We start from the raw sequence: 13,511 nt of genomic DNA on the forward strand, positions 1-13,511 counted from the left end.
TAAAAATATTAAAAAGACAGGAAAGACGTTTATAATTTTAATAAACATTTCTATTTTTAATAATTTCAAATTACTCACATTTCTATTTCCCATTTATATTTAATGTTCAAACAAATGTATTCACGTAAGTGATGTCAATTCCAGCGTTATGGATGTGACATTTGCAGTAAAAACTTGAAATATAAATTCTCAGAAAATGCATTTAATACCAATATATTGAAACTGTTTATATATCCTTACTCCCTTAATAAAGGAGTCCAGACATTAGAAAAATATCAGTCTACACATGCGTTTTATATTTAATATGAGGGAAATAGCCTAGGCTACACATGCCGTGGACGTGACTCAAAAAATCTTTAACTTTTAGGTGGAATTTTTTTTTTTTTAATTCTGTGAATTACACTGCGCAAACCAAAAGTAATACTACCCACCGGATACTCTCCACAGAACATGCCATATTCATTTTATTTTATTTTTTATGTTCGCATTTGAGGAAAAAACAATGTTATGGCCGTGAGCGCTCTGAAAGCGGCACTAAAAGACTGTTTAAAACTTTCACTGAGACCTCAAACAGAAAGCACAAAGCCTTTCTTTAAAATGAATTTCGTTTTGTATTAATTGTATCTTAATGTTAATCAGTGTTTCATCAACCAATTGCCTGGATTTAATAAATAAGAAGTAGGCTAAATATAGCAGACAATATAGGCTAATAACGACACGGAGGCGCCGGCGCGTGAACTGGAGCTAGCTTGTCTCATAAATGAACCAAAACTCAGCATATAAGGTAGTCTACTTGCCTGAAAGATTTGAGAATTATATCTATAGAAAGCTTGAAATGTCTTCTTTTAAACAGAACAATTTAAAACGAAAGAAAACAGACTGCTGCTTGTGTAATCCATATGAAGTGTGCATTTCTCTCTGCGACTACGGCAAAGATCGCAAGTCAGCATCGTCAACTTCATCTATGCAGGGCACTGACACAGAAAACTATTATTAACTATTATTATTATTAATAAACAATTAAAATGTCTCCTTGCTATATTTTACATATTCATAATCATTACTTTTGCCGGTTCTTAGTGACAGCTTTAAGGTGCTTTATTGGCAGCGCCACCCTTACATACATGAACGCATCAGCACCGCATCAGCCCCGAAAACAGGAGATTTTTTTTCAATCCCTGTTTTGGCAGGGGGAAAAACTGATCAGAAAATGTAACGAATATGTAATGAAACGTTGTAGAAATGTAGTGGAGTAAGGCAATAGAAGTGACTGAGGCAACAGAAGGTTGATGTTACATGATTTAGTTCCTCTGGAAAAAACCCAAGAAACTACATAGGAACAATATAACCCAGTTCCGTATATATATATGACTGCTTCTTTGATTTTGAGTTGTTGCATTTTTGATTTTGATGTCGTATGCATCCCTGGAGAGAAATTAGTTCTCTTCTAGCTCAGTTTATTAACTGAAATCTTTTTTGCTTTTATTGCTCTGCTGTATTATTTTAACTTGAATAGCTCGGATGAGAACAAGTTAATTTTTTTACTCCTATTGCTTGAACTGCTTACAAGGTAAATAGCCTGTGTAATAGCCCCTCATACAGGACTGCCCTGTTGAGATTGGATAAGCTGAAGTTTTATAACCTGTAACTTTTTGATGATTTGCTACAAATATGAATCATTGTGTAACCAGTATTTTTATATTTTGTTTAAATAAATGTTTATTTCTAAAGACAAAGGGCCCTATTTTAACGATCTGAAACGCAAGTGTCAAAGCTCAAAGCGCAAGTAACTTTGTGGGCGGGTCTTGGCGCTGTTGCTATTTTCCCAGTGGGATAAATGACTCTTGCGCCAGGCGCAAATCTAAAATGGGTTGGTCTGAAGTAGCTTCATTATTCATAGGTGTGGTTTGGGCGTAACGTGAAATAAACCAATCAGAGCGTCATCTCACATTCCCTTTAAGAGCAGACGCGCTTTGTTCTAAAGCGGATTCCTATTATAACGGCGGATTTGCCGCGCGCCAGGAGCGGTTCACAGCCAAGGAGAGGGACGCTCTCGTCAGGGACGTTGGGGATGGAGAAACCCACCCAAATTAACTTCGGTTAAAAAGGAGTATGATAATTTGGGTAAATGTGTAAGCTAGATGTATGCTTTTATAATAAATTGTCTATCTATCTTTCTATCTATCTATCTATCTATCTATCTATCTATCTATCTATCTATCTATCTATCTATCTATCTATCTATCTATCATAATAATGTATGATTTGCAAAAATGAAAACTGCTGCTTCTGTGTAGATGAGAGAATCAAAGTGTATGCGCGTTGTGCACACGCTACATTGATTATGGCCAAGCATGCGCCCTTAAAATAGCATATGAATAACATGCGCAACGCGCCACTGACTTTAAACTATTTTTTCCTGGTTAGTGGCGCAATTGTTTTCTAAACCTGCAAAATAGCATGAAGGAACGTTTGCGCCGGAACACGCCTCCTTTTTTGCGCTGAACCGCCCAGGGAGCGCAAGTTCATTCCCTAGTTTAGCGACGTGCTTCTGTGGAGGGAAAAGCGCGCTTTGCGCGGGTGCAAAATAGGAATGATACATGCGTCAGTGTACAAAGTCAATTGCGCTGGGTGCAAGATAGGGCCCAAACACTGTTAAGTCTTACTTCAGCTTACAAAGACAGTTCTATAAGTAATATACAGAGCATTATATTATACTTTGCCTGACCAAAGACAACAAAGGATCCAGGAACGATTCTGCTGGAGGGTATACGCATGAATTTGATCCATATGCCTAGTTGTAAATGATTATTGTTTACGAGAGTGTAGGGACATACCTAGATTTACTGGTATAAATTAAACAAGCTATTGCTATTCTGAACTGACAGCAAAAGACTACCTAGCTACTTCAATACTAGAAGTTCTTCAGGGGGATGAGATAAATACCAGATCTCACCACAGATCACAAACGCACATTTCACCAAACACAGTACTACACATTTAATTTGAACTTTTTAAACATTCTTGAGGATCACAAACAATTTATTATCAGCAGAGTATCTGTCAAGGGCCTGAAAGTTCATCTCTTGCCCTGGTTTCATAATACTGCATTCAAAGTCAACTTTGTATATGCATGGAAGTGTGAATCATACGACACTGGTATTAAAAACTTGCCACACAGAAAGGTTTTCTTCTACACCTTGTGCATTGATATGGTTGTGGCATTTTCAGCACAGGATATTAATTATTCGGGTGACAGTTATTGAAAGGGGCTTGCCACCCACCTCAGTAATCTTTGCTATGGCATGCTGCAGGAAGGTCAACGGATAAGCCAAGTTGAAAACAGTAAGCACTGAATGCTGAATGCTTCTTGGAGAAAGCCATTTTTCAGTCAGTTTCTACCAATTGTATGGTTGGGTATGGAGTATCAGCATCAAACTGTGAGAAGAAAAGAAAATGTTAAACATCTATCAGTAAAACAATGCAACATCTATCAGAACTGAATAACCGGACCTGTATCAGACAGTTTAACAAATAGTTCCATACCTCTCCCAATGTGATGAAGCTCTCAACTTTCTCTTTAAAGATGTGGGGCAGCAGAATCAGCGCTGCACAAAAAGTCATAATCTATTGTAAAAAATGAATAAATAAATGACTCTTCAGTAATTTAATATTATAAATGGCCTGTTTTCATATTCATTTATATCCTTTCAAAAGTAATTTCCTTTACTCATTGTTTGTCATATTTCTGCAATTTGCTAAAAACAAAGCAACTGGAAATATCAACAAATGTTGCATAAAATACATGTTTTACTAATGATTTTGGTCATCGCCCAGTGTTAGATCACAGTTTCTCAAGGACATAAGGTATGTAAACTAAGCACACATTTTCAACAAATGTATTTGTGGAGCACCTATACTTTTAATTAACAAAACTATCAGTCCTTAAAGTTTATTTTATCGCTATGTTTTATGTCAGTACCTGGTAGATCTTCTGCAAGCATCTTTTCTCTTGTTTCTTTGTAGATTTTGGCCAATGAGCATTTCTTTGAACAAGCTCAAGCACCTTTGGCACAATACTGGTCAAGCCGTCTTTGAAGCGCTGGCTTAAGCTGACAGTTGATGAATGCATTCGGTCAACTTCATCACACAACTGAAAATAAACAGAAAGAGAAAGTTAATCATTCACATGAACACATTTTTTTTTAAATATATTTTAATATTCTATGTGGCCTCTTTCATTGCCATTTCCCTTTAGTAATATAATTGTACAAATATTTCTAAGCTTGAATGCACATATATTTGTTCACCTGAGGGTTTAGAAAATTAAATGTTTTTACAAAAGAGTTATAACTGTAAATTTTAGTATACTTTTAGCTTACATCAACATTCAACATTTATTTTAAGCTGAGAACTGATTTAAAATTGGTGATATCACTGACCCCTGAGGGTGTTTTTAAGAAAGGGTATTTCTTAAGTATATCCTCCAGTCATCCCATCTCTTATCTCCCTCCTTCACCATGCAAAAGTTCGCTGCGTTCGGTCTTTGACCACCAAGGTGTCTAGTCGCATCTTGCTGTACTGGATATGCAGGACATTCACATGACCCTCATTCTCACCAAGTTTCTCACCAATGACAGCAATCTCCTGTTAGATCAAATTTAAAAGTACCGAACAATAATAATTAAAATAATAATAATAATAAAAGTTAAACTTCAAAACCACATGTCATTCACCATTTCCTTACCTTACATTTTTATGATCACAAAGAGAGATATTAAATTTAAAACTGCAACATTGTGCACAATGAGTTCCTTAAAAAAAGTATTATGCAAATGAGTCAATCAATGTCAAATTGACCACATTTCAGAAACTTCCCAGGCTCAAATTTGTGATTTTGTTAATATAAAAAAATAAAAGAAAAATAAAATAAGACAAACTTAAATATTGATGAAAACCAAAATATTAAATGTAATGAATATTGACTGAGTAATCCACTATTTTGTAGAGGAGGGTCAAAATGACCATTTTCACCTGAGACCACAAAACATAGGACAAATATAATACAAAATAATCAATGTTATACTTGCATTTCTGTAGTCGAAGTCTTTTGGTGGGATTCTGCTGGCACTGGCTCTAGTGTTAGTGTTATCACCTCCATCTCATGTGCAAATTTGCTGAACTTGTACTGTTTTTTAAAGGAGCTTTGAAATAAATATGAGATAATGTTCTCTGTGAGGCCACAATCTATTGTTTCCCCGTCCAACTCATTTTCTGAAAAAAAGAAAAAGAAAGAATGATCGATGTGAGCTTGAGGTTTCAACAGCAACAATAAAATCAATGTCTTTTTAGAAATAATTTTTAAACTTTCAATGGAAGTTCATCAGTATAAAATACTACTTTAATTTAGAAAAATACACTATAAAAACTGTACACTCTCAGAAAAAAAAAGGTACAAAGCTGTCACTGGAGCAGTACCCAAAGGTACAAAAGCTAAAAGGTACCAATATGTAGCCTACACTTTAATAGCAGCAAAGCCTAATATGAACAGAGTAACGGTTACCTTTGTTCTGAGCGTATGATTAGAAGCAAACTTATTTAAATTAGCAGCTCAAAGATTAGAAACGTATTTTACGAGTTTACCAGTTTTGATAAATGGTGAAAAAACTTCACTTTCTTTTTTTGGAGGGGCTCGATACTGAAGGACGCCTCGATCTCTGAGCCCTCGCCTCAGTTGCCTACATTTAAAATGATAATAATGGAAAACACATAAAAATGATAGCAATGATAAACACATCAAAATGATAATAATGATTTCTTAAAATATGATGATGACATTTGATTAAATGATAAAACATAAGCAAATGATAAAACATAAGCAAGAATTATTTATTCTTCTTTTCTGATTCATCTTCGACGTAATGAATGGCAACTGTAGAAAGCAAAAGCCGAATCCCGGAAATTTTGGGCAATCTAGGAATCCACACCGGCCGGACACATTTTTTAAGGTCCAAAAAGAGGACATGTCCGGGAAAAAGACGGATAGACACCCTAACGGAAAGACACCCTAATGGAGGATGTTCTATTTCTGACGCACTCAAAAATAAATTTGGAATGTACACTTTGGTGTGTCCAAGGACGCCCTAGTGTAGACACAATGTTAGAAGGTTGCAGACCATTTTCTTTTGCAAGTCACAAGTTTCAGCCTGTATCTCTTCGAGGTAAACTCACCTTAAAGGGATAGTTCACCCAAAATTTTTAATTGTCATCATTTAGTCCTCCTCATGTTATTCCAAACCCATAAGACTTTCGTTCATCTTCGGAACACGAATGAAGATATTTTAAATGAAATCTGAGAGATTTCTGTCCCTCCATTGACAGCTACGCAACTACCACTTTGAAGCTTCAAAAAGTTCATAGAGATTGTAAAACTAATCCATATGAATTAATCGGTTTAGTCCAAAATATCTGAAGAGACTTGATAGCTTTACATGATGAACAGATTTAATTTAGTCTTTTATTCATATTTAAACATTGATCAACTCACACATCACTTATGGTAAACGGATGTTCATCATATAAAGTGATCGTGTCCAGCTCAATTCATATTAGTTTACGATCTCTTTATGAACTTTTTTTAAGCATTAAAGTGGTAGTTGTGTAGCTGTGGAGGGATATATAGCTCTCAGATTTCATCAAAAAGATCTTCATTTATGCTCCTTAGATGAATGAAAGTCGTACAGGTTTGGAAAAACATGAGGATGAGTAAATTATGACAGAATTTAAATTTTTGGGTGAACTATCCTTTTAAAGTCTTAAAATCTTAATGTTTGTGGTTTGACCTGGAGTAAAAATAAATCTAGAAAAACTGATGAAACTATAGTGATCTTCACACAATGTGCTTAGTTTTGGTCACAGATATACCTAAACTGTAAGGAAAATCAAACAAGTTTGTTCAATCAACAAAATTATGTAAATTAGTGGAAGTTTGTCAGATGACCATTCTGAAGGATTTGTGAGAACATGTAGAGCCTCTTACTATATTATCATCACTAAGACACAAATCGACAAATGTAATACATTTTATTAACAAAAGCAGTTGCAGCTGGTGCTAAAAAAAAAAATTTGGGGGCGCAAACAAACTGAATTAATAATGCAGGACTAGGCTAATTGTTAAATAACCATTTAACAGTGACAATGTATCATTACTGCTTAAAGCTACACTGTGTAATTTTTTTAGTTGATTCTTAGCAAAAAACACTTAGTTCTTTCAAAAATAGATGTGCTCATTAGTGTATATTTACTTCTTTCAAGTAATAAAGTATTCTCGTAAGTTTATAATCTGCAATTGAAAGTACACGGGTGAGGGGTTAGAATGGTTAGAATGCTGGTTGCCATGTTGCCCCTCCATCTTGAAACTACATTAAGAGGGACATAGCCTACCTGTAAATTCAAGCTTCGCCTTTTGCGTTTTTCACTCAGTGACACCGTGACGAATGCGAGGGGGAGATTACTCGCGAGCTCGCGAGTCGCGACTGCCGGCAGATTTGAAAGATAGTGTTGTGCGTGTGTGTGTGTGTGTGTGTTCACTCACATTTGAAAGAGAGAATTAAAACGTCAACGCGACAGGCAAATCAGCAAGACCAAAGTCAATATTGGAGTAACTTTTCCCAGATGGAAAGAGCTCATGAGGAGCAAAGATTTTAAAACGGACGCCGAAGTTGCCTGCTTTCTTCTCAACAGGTAATTCAGCCTATTTGTGTAAATTCAAAGTTTTATAGTTGCTTGTCTAACCATAGAATGGTTGTGCATAACGCCAGAACGATATAACCTCACGTCATTGGTGAAAAAGTATTGTTTACCTTGTAACATAAATCTGTGCTGCACAGGTGATGAATAGTTTTAAAGGCGCAATTTTTTAAGCTATATAAAAAAAGGACACTGTAAATTTTAGTTATTTTTAATTGCTTTTACTTTGTACACATTGTAAAGTTAGCCTAATCTGATTATGCTGGGATAGCTGATTCCAAGGGTGACGTTTACCTCCATCTGTCCTGTAATTTTATTCATTTTTGACGTATTATTGTTTATTATTCACATGGACGAAGTCGATAACTGGAAGCCATGTTAAGCTTGGAATAATACGGCCACCGTAGGAGTTAAAACGCCCTCGGAATTGAAAGGAACAGAAACTAATATTCACTGGGTAGTCATATACAATTTCACCGCTCGATGGGAGGAAAAAAAAAATCACACAGTGTAGCTTTAACATGGAAAATTCTTAATCTTATCTTATAATTGAATTATTTAGGCCTATATGTGTATGTATATATTATATACACACACACAAAGCACTTTAGACAAATTTGAATTTCTGACCTGACTTGCATATTGTAGTTTTTTCAATTGTTTAAGCACAATTTTGAAAACAGGGCCCGGTTTGTCAAAACACTACACACAATTAGCTCAACCCTACACCAAAGTAGCACAACACTTCAGATAATTTGCAAAATGGAACACTTTTGTCAAAATTATACACGACTTCATAAAAACAATATTTTGTTACCATACGAAACACACATTTCATATGACTTCAATCTTTTTGAACCAGTTACACACTGCTGTTGCTAAAACACTTTTAGCATTTCTAATTCTCAGTGATTAGAGTAGTAAATGAAGTACACAGACAAAGTGCAACTATACAATAGTTCACCAAACACTACACAAGACCAATACTGCAGACTGAGGAAAATATCATTTATTTCTCTCCATATACCCAAATCAGTCAACATGGAGAATCACAACAAAACATGTCCCAGTTTTCATGCTACTACAGTAGTGTGCATAACACTGTTAGCTCAGCAAACAGACAAATGTAAAACACCGTATCCAGCACAGGTTACAATTACAGTAAATAACCATAAAAAATAATCTGAAAAAAAACTGACAATATTGTACAGAAAATACTACAGTAAACATACTATACATTATCTCTTCGCCTAGCTGGATCTGGCCAGAGCATTATCAACAACACAAGCAATATCCTCATTAGCAAGACAACGCGGGAAGAACCGTCTTGAATGTCGAATCCATCCTTGCACAGCTGCAGCGTCGACTTGGTCACAGGAGTCCTCCATGGCCTGAATGAGGAGTAACTGAGCCTAGGGCTGGAGATCGTAAACCTTTCACCGCCATGCAGAGAAAAACTCTTCGATAGGGTTTAGAAACGGAGAGTATGGTGGAAGGTATAGTACTGTCAACTGTGGATGGTGTTGAAACCAGTTCTGGACCAAAGCAGAGCGGTGGAATGACACATTGTCCCAGATGACAGTGTATTGCATCTGGTGCATTTCATTACCTGCTGTGACCATGTGGTGCAACCGGTCCAAAAATGCGAGAATGTGAGGTGTGTTGTAAGGGCCCATTTTGGCATGACGGAGGAGAACCCCATGCTGTGAAATGGCAGTGCAAAGGGTGATGTTACCCCCACGTTGCCCTGGGACATTGATTATAGCCCTGTGGCCAATGATATTTCTGCCTCTCCATCTTGCTTTTGTGAGGTTGAACCCTGCCTCATCAATATATATGAATTAATGCCGAATTTCCTCAGCATCCATCTGCAAAACTCTCTGAAATACAGTGAAAGACAAGATTGTGTAGTTCAGGATAGGTCTAGTATACAGTCAATGTAAAAAAGTCATGTGTGCAGTATGCATGCAACATCACAGTGCTAAAGTGAACAACACAAACCTCCACATACTCTGCCGCAGCCGTTTGACCCTCTCTGAATTCTGCTCAAAAGGCACTCGATAAAGTTGTTTCATTTGAACCTGATGTCTTTTCAGGATGCGTGCCAGTGTTGACTGAGGCCCCGTCCACACTACTGCGTTTTAGTTTAGAAACGGAGAATTAAAACGAAAACGATCTCCGTCCACACCAGCGTTTTAGCTGCGTATTAGAATTGATCTCCGTCCACATTAAAACGACTGAAAACGCGGATCACGTGACTATTCACCAACACTGGACATGCGCGTGCCGGTGTAAACCTAGAGACTTTCAGACATAGACTGTAAAAAAATGCTTTCAAACATCAAAATGTCATTTATTAATATCTATTTGTGTCAAAATTACATATAAACATATTTTCCTATTCTATTTTGCCTGGAAACGCTTCCAGCACGTGTCGCATGAAAAATAGGCGTAGGTTCTATTTCTAGCATGCACGCGTTTACTGCGCGAGCCGCGCCTGAGACGCGGCAGTTTATTACTGTAAGAAACTCTTCCAGCGGGTGAAGTTTACTGAATATTACCCATGTACTCCATGACTGATGACACCCAATCATAGAGCCGAGCTTGAGCCTCTGCGTCATCGTTTCTAAAGTCCTCCGTTTTGACCCGTCCACACTAAAACGCCCTCCGGAGATTCAAAACGAAAAACAGGTCGGCAGCGTTTCTAAACTTCTCCGTTTTGGGTCTCCGTTTTTGCCGTTTTAGTGTGGACGGGAGGTGCAAACGTAGCAAAAAGTCTCCGTTTTTAAACGAAAACGCAGTAGTGTGGACGGGGCCTGAGAGACCTGATGGACACCGATAATGTTTGCTTGTAGTTCTCTGAGCCTGATAGCATTATTGGCCAAAACCATGTTTATTATCTCTCTCTCTTGTTCTTGCGTGAATTTGGGCCCCCTTCCTCCTTGTTGTTCCTCACCCTCAATCCTATGTAGAGAATAATACATGTAACTTACTGTACAATGTCACAGGAAGGGGTATCACAAGTGCTGATATGGTGCATACAATAAGCGGCTGATTACTGTAACTGTAGACAGATCTTCTTTTACCTGTTTTCCTGTCGAAAAGTCCTTATGACAGATGCCACTGTATATCTGCTAAGATTTGGCTGAACTCCCAGTCCAGCCTCCCTCAGTGTCAATCCGTGGTTCACAACATGGTCCACTGTTGCACGAATGTCATTTGATAAGTTTGGTCCTTTTCTTCTTTGTGCACGTTCTCCTCCTGCTTCAGGTCTTCCTCTTCCTCTGCCTCCTTATCTTCCTCTGTGTACTCCTCCTCTCACCCTCACTCTTCTTCTGACTCCTCCTCCTCCTCCTGCATCTCACAATTCTGTAAGTAAAAATTACAAGGAAAAATTGGGATTTTTTTTATTTTAATAAAATGAAAACAAAAAGACTTTCAAATCACATGAGCCAATATTTTATTCATAACAGAACATCGATAACATAACAAATGTTTAAACTGAAAAATTGTACAACTTTATGCACAAAATGAGCTCATTTCAAATTTGATGTCTGTTACAGGTCTCAAAAAAGTTGGGACGGGGGCAACAAATGGCTGAAAAAGCAAGACATTTTTAAAAGATTCATCTGGGAGAACATCTAGCAGCTAATTAAAGGAGCCGTATGTAAGATTGTGGCCAAAACTGGTACTGCAATCACTTTCAAATTACTGTAGAGCGGTGGGGCCCAAGAATACTTCCAGAAACCAGTGTCGGTAAACACAATCTGCCGTGTCATCTGCAGATGCGCAGATCTAAAGCTCTATCATGCAAAAAGGAAGCCATACTGTATGTGAACATGGTCCAGAAGCACCGTTGTGTCCTGTGGGCCAAGGCTCATTTAAAATGGACTATTTCAAATTGTAAAAGTGTTCTATGGTCAGACGAGTCCAAATTTGACATTACTGTTGGAAATCACGGACGCCATGTCCTCCGGGCAAAAGAGGAGGGAAACCTTCCAGCGTGTTATCAGCGTTCAGTTCAAAAGCCAGCATCTCTGATGGTATGGGGGTGAATAAGTGCATACGGTATGGGCAACTTGCATGTTTTGGAAGGCATTATGAACGCTGAAAGGTGTATAAAGGTTTTAGAGCAACACATGCTCCCCTCCAGATGACATTTATTTCAGGGAAGGCCTTGTGTATTTCAGCAGGACAATGCAAAACCACACACTGCAGCTATTACAACAGCATGGCTTTATAGAAGAGTCCTGTTGCTGAATTGGCCTGATCTTTCTCCTAGAGAACATTTGGCTCATCATTAAACGAAAAATATGTCAAAGACGACCACAAACTCTTCAGAAGCTGGAAACATATAAGGTAAAAATGGGACCAAATTCCAACACCAAAACTCCAGTCACTCATAACCTCGATGCCCAGACGTCTTCAAACTGTTTTGAAAAGAAGAGGAGATGCTACACAATGGTAAACATGCCCCCGTCCCAACTTTTTTGAGACCTGTATTAGGCATCAAATTTGAAATGAGCTCATTTTGAGCATAAAATTGTGAAATTTCTCAGTTTAAACCTATTTTTTACAGTCTATGGTTTAAACATATGTTATCTATGTTCTATTGTGAATAAAATACTGGCTTGTGTGATTTTTAGCTCGTGGCTCGTGAAGTCTTTTAGTTTTAGTTCATTTTATTCAAATTTCCCAACTTTTCTGGAATTCTGGTTGTAGATACAAATGTCATTTACAACTTTTAGTTTAAAAAAGCCTAGTTTTTGAAGAGTTCGCATGTCCTAACATGCTATAGTAAGAACAAGCCTGTGATTGAATCTGGACATAAAGCAAAATAACTGAGAAAAATGAGAATTAACACTAGTCTTCAGATGCCATGTCTGTAATTTATAGAAAAAATACTTTTAAACATGCAGGAAATTACGGAATATTATTTACAGCGGGTCTATTCACACATTTTTCTGGACCTTTTTACGGAAGGTAAAAGTCGCCGTAATCTGTACTGCTTGTATTGTGCGATAATGAGCAGTGATGACATAACACACTTTTAATATCTAGGCTCTTTTCTGCATCTGTATATGTGACATAACACACAACAATTTGATAACAACAAAATCAAATCTGCTGTGAAATCTTACAGATAGGCCTAACACAAATCAACTCATGAAAATGAATGTAGGGGAGAGCGGGACACAACGTAACGCGGGTCTAGTTGTAACACGCTTGTTTTAAATACTTTCACACACGCTACCATGACGAAACTTAGTGTATTTACTAGTTGCCATATATCAACACTATATAGAGAAAAAATTGCCCAAAATGTAATTTTTTTTGGGAAGATATCAATAGACATTTATTAAACCATAGCAAAAGTAAATTTCTTAAGTACATTTTTCATCTCTATTTTTTGTGTTCATTTAAAATTAGACAAATCTGATATTATTTAAATCTCCAATATGTTATTTAACAGTTGAGAGGGTTCTTTAATGCTTCGCTAACTAGCAGAAGACACTAGCCGGGTTTAAATCATTTGTGCGGGTGGGGCAAGTTGTCACACTGCGTTACAATGTGCCCCTATTAGAAATATGCTATTCTATACTATACTTTTATGAATTCTATTGAGAAAACATGAGAAAAGGGTGAATAAAGACTGAGAGTCAATGTTCAGAAATTACTGATTATTAATGTTTTGAACTATGTTGTATAGCTGTGTTTTCCTGTTGTTAAACTCAAAAATTAGTTTATTTTTAATTATTAAA

Source organism: Abramis brama (assembly GCF_963993115.1).
Source record: "Abramis brama genome assembly, chromosome: 12".
NCBI lineage: Eukaryota > Metazoa > Chordata > Actinopteri > Cypriniformes > Leuciscidae > Abramis > Abramis brama.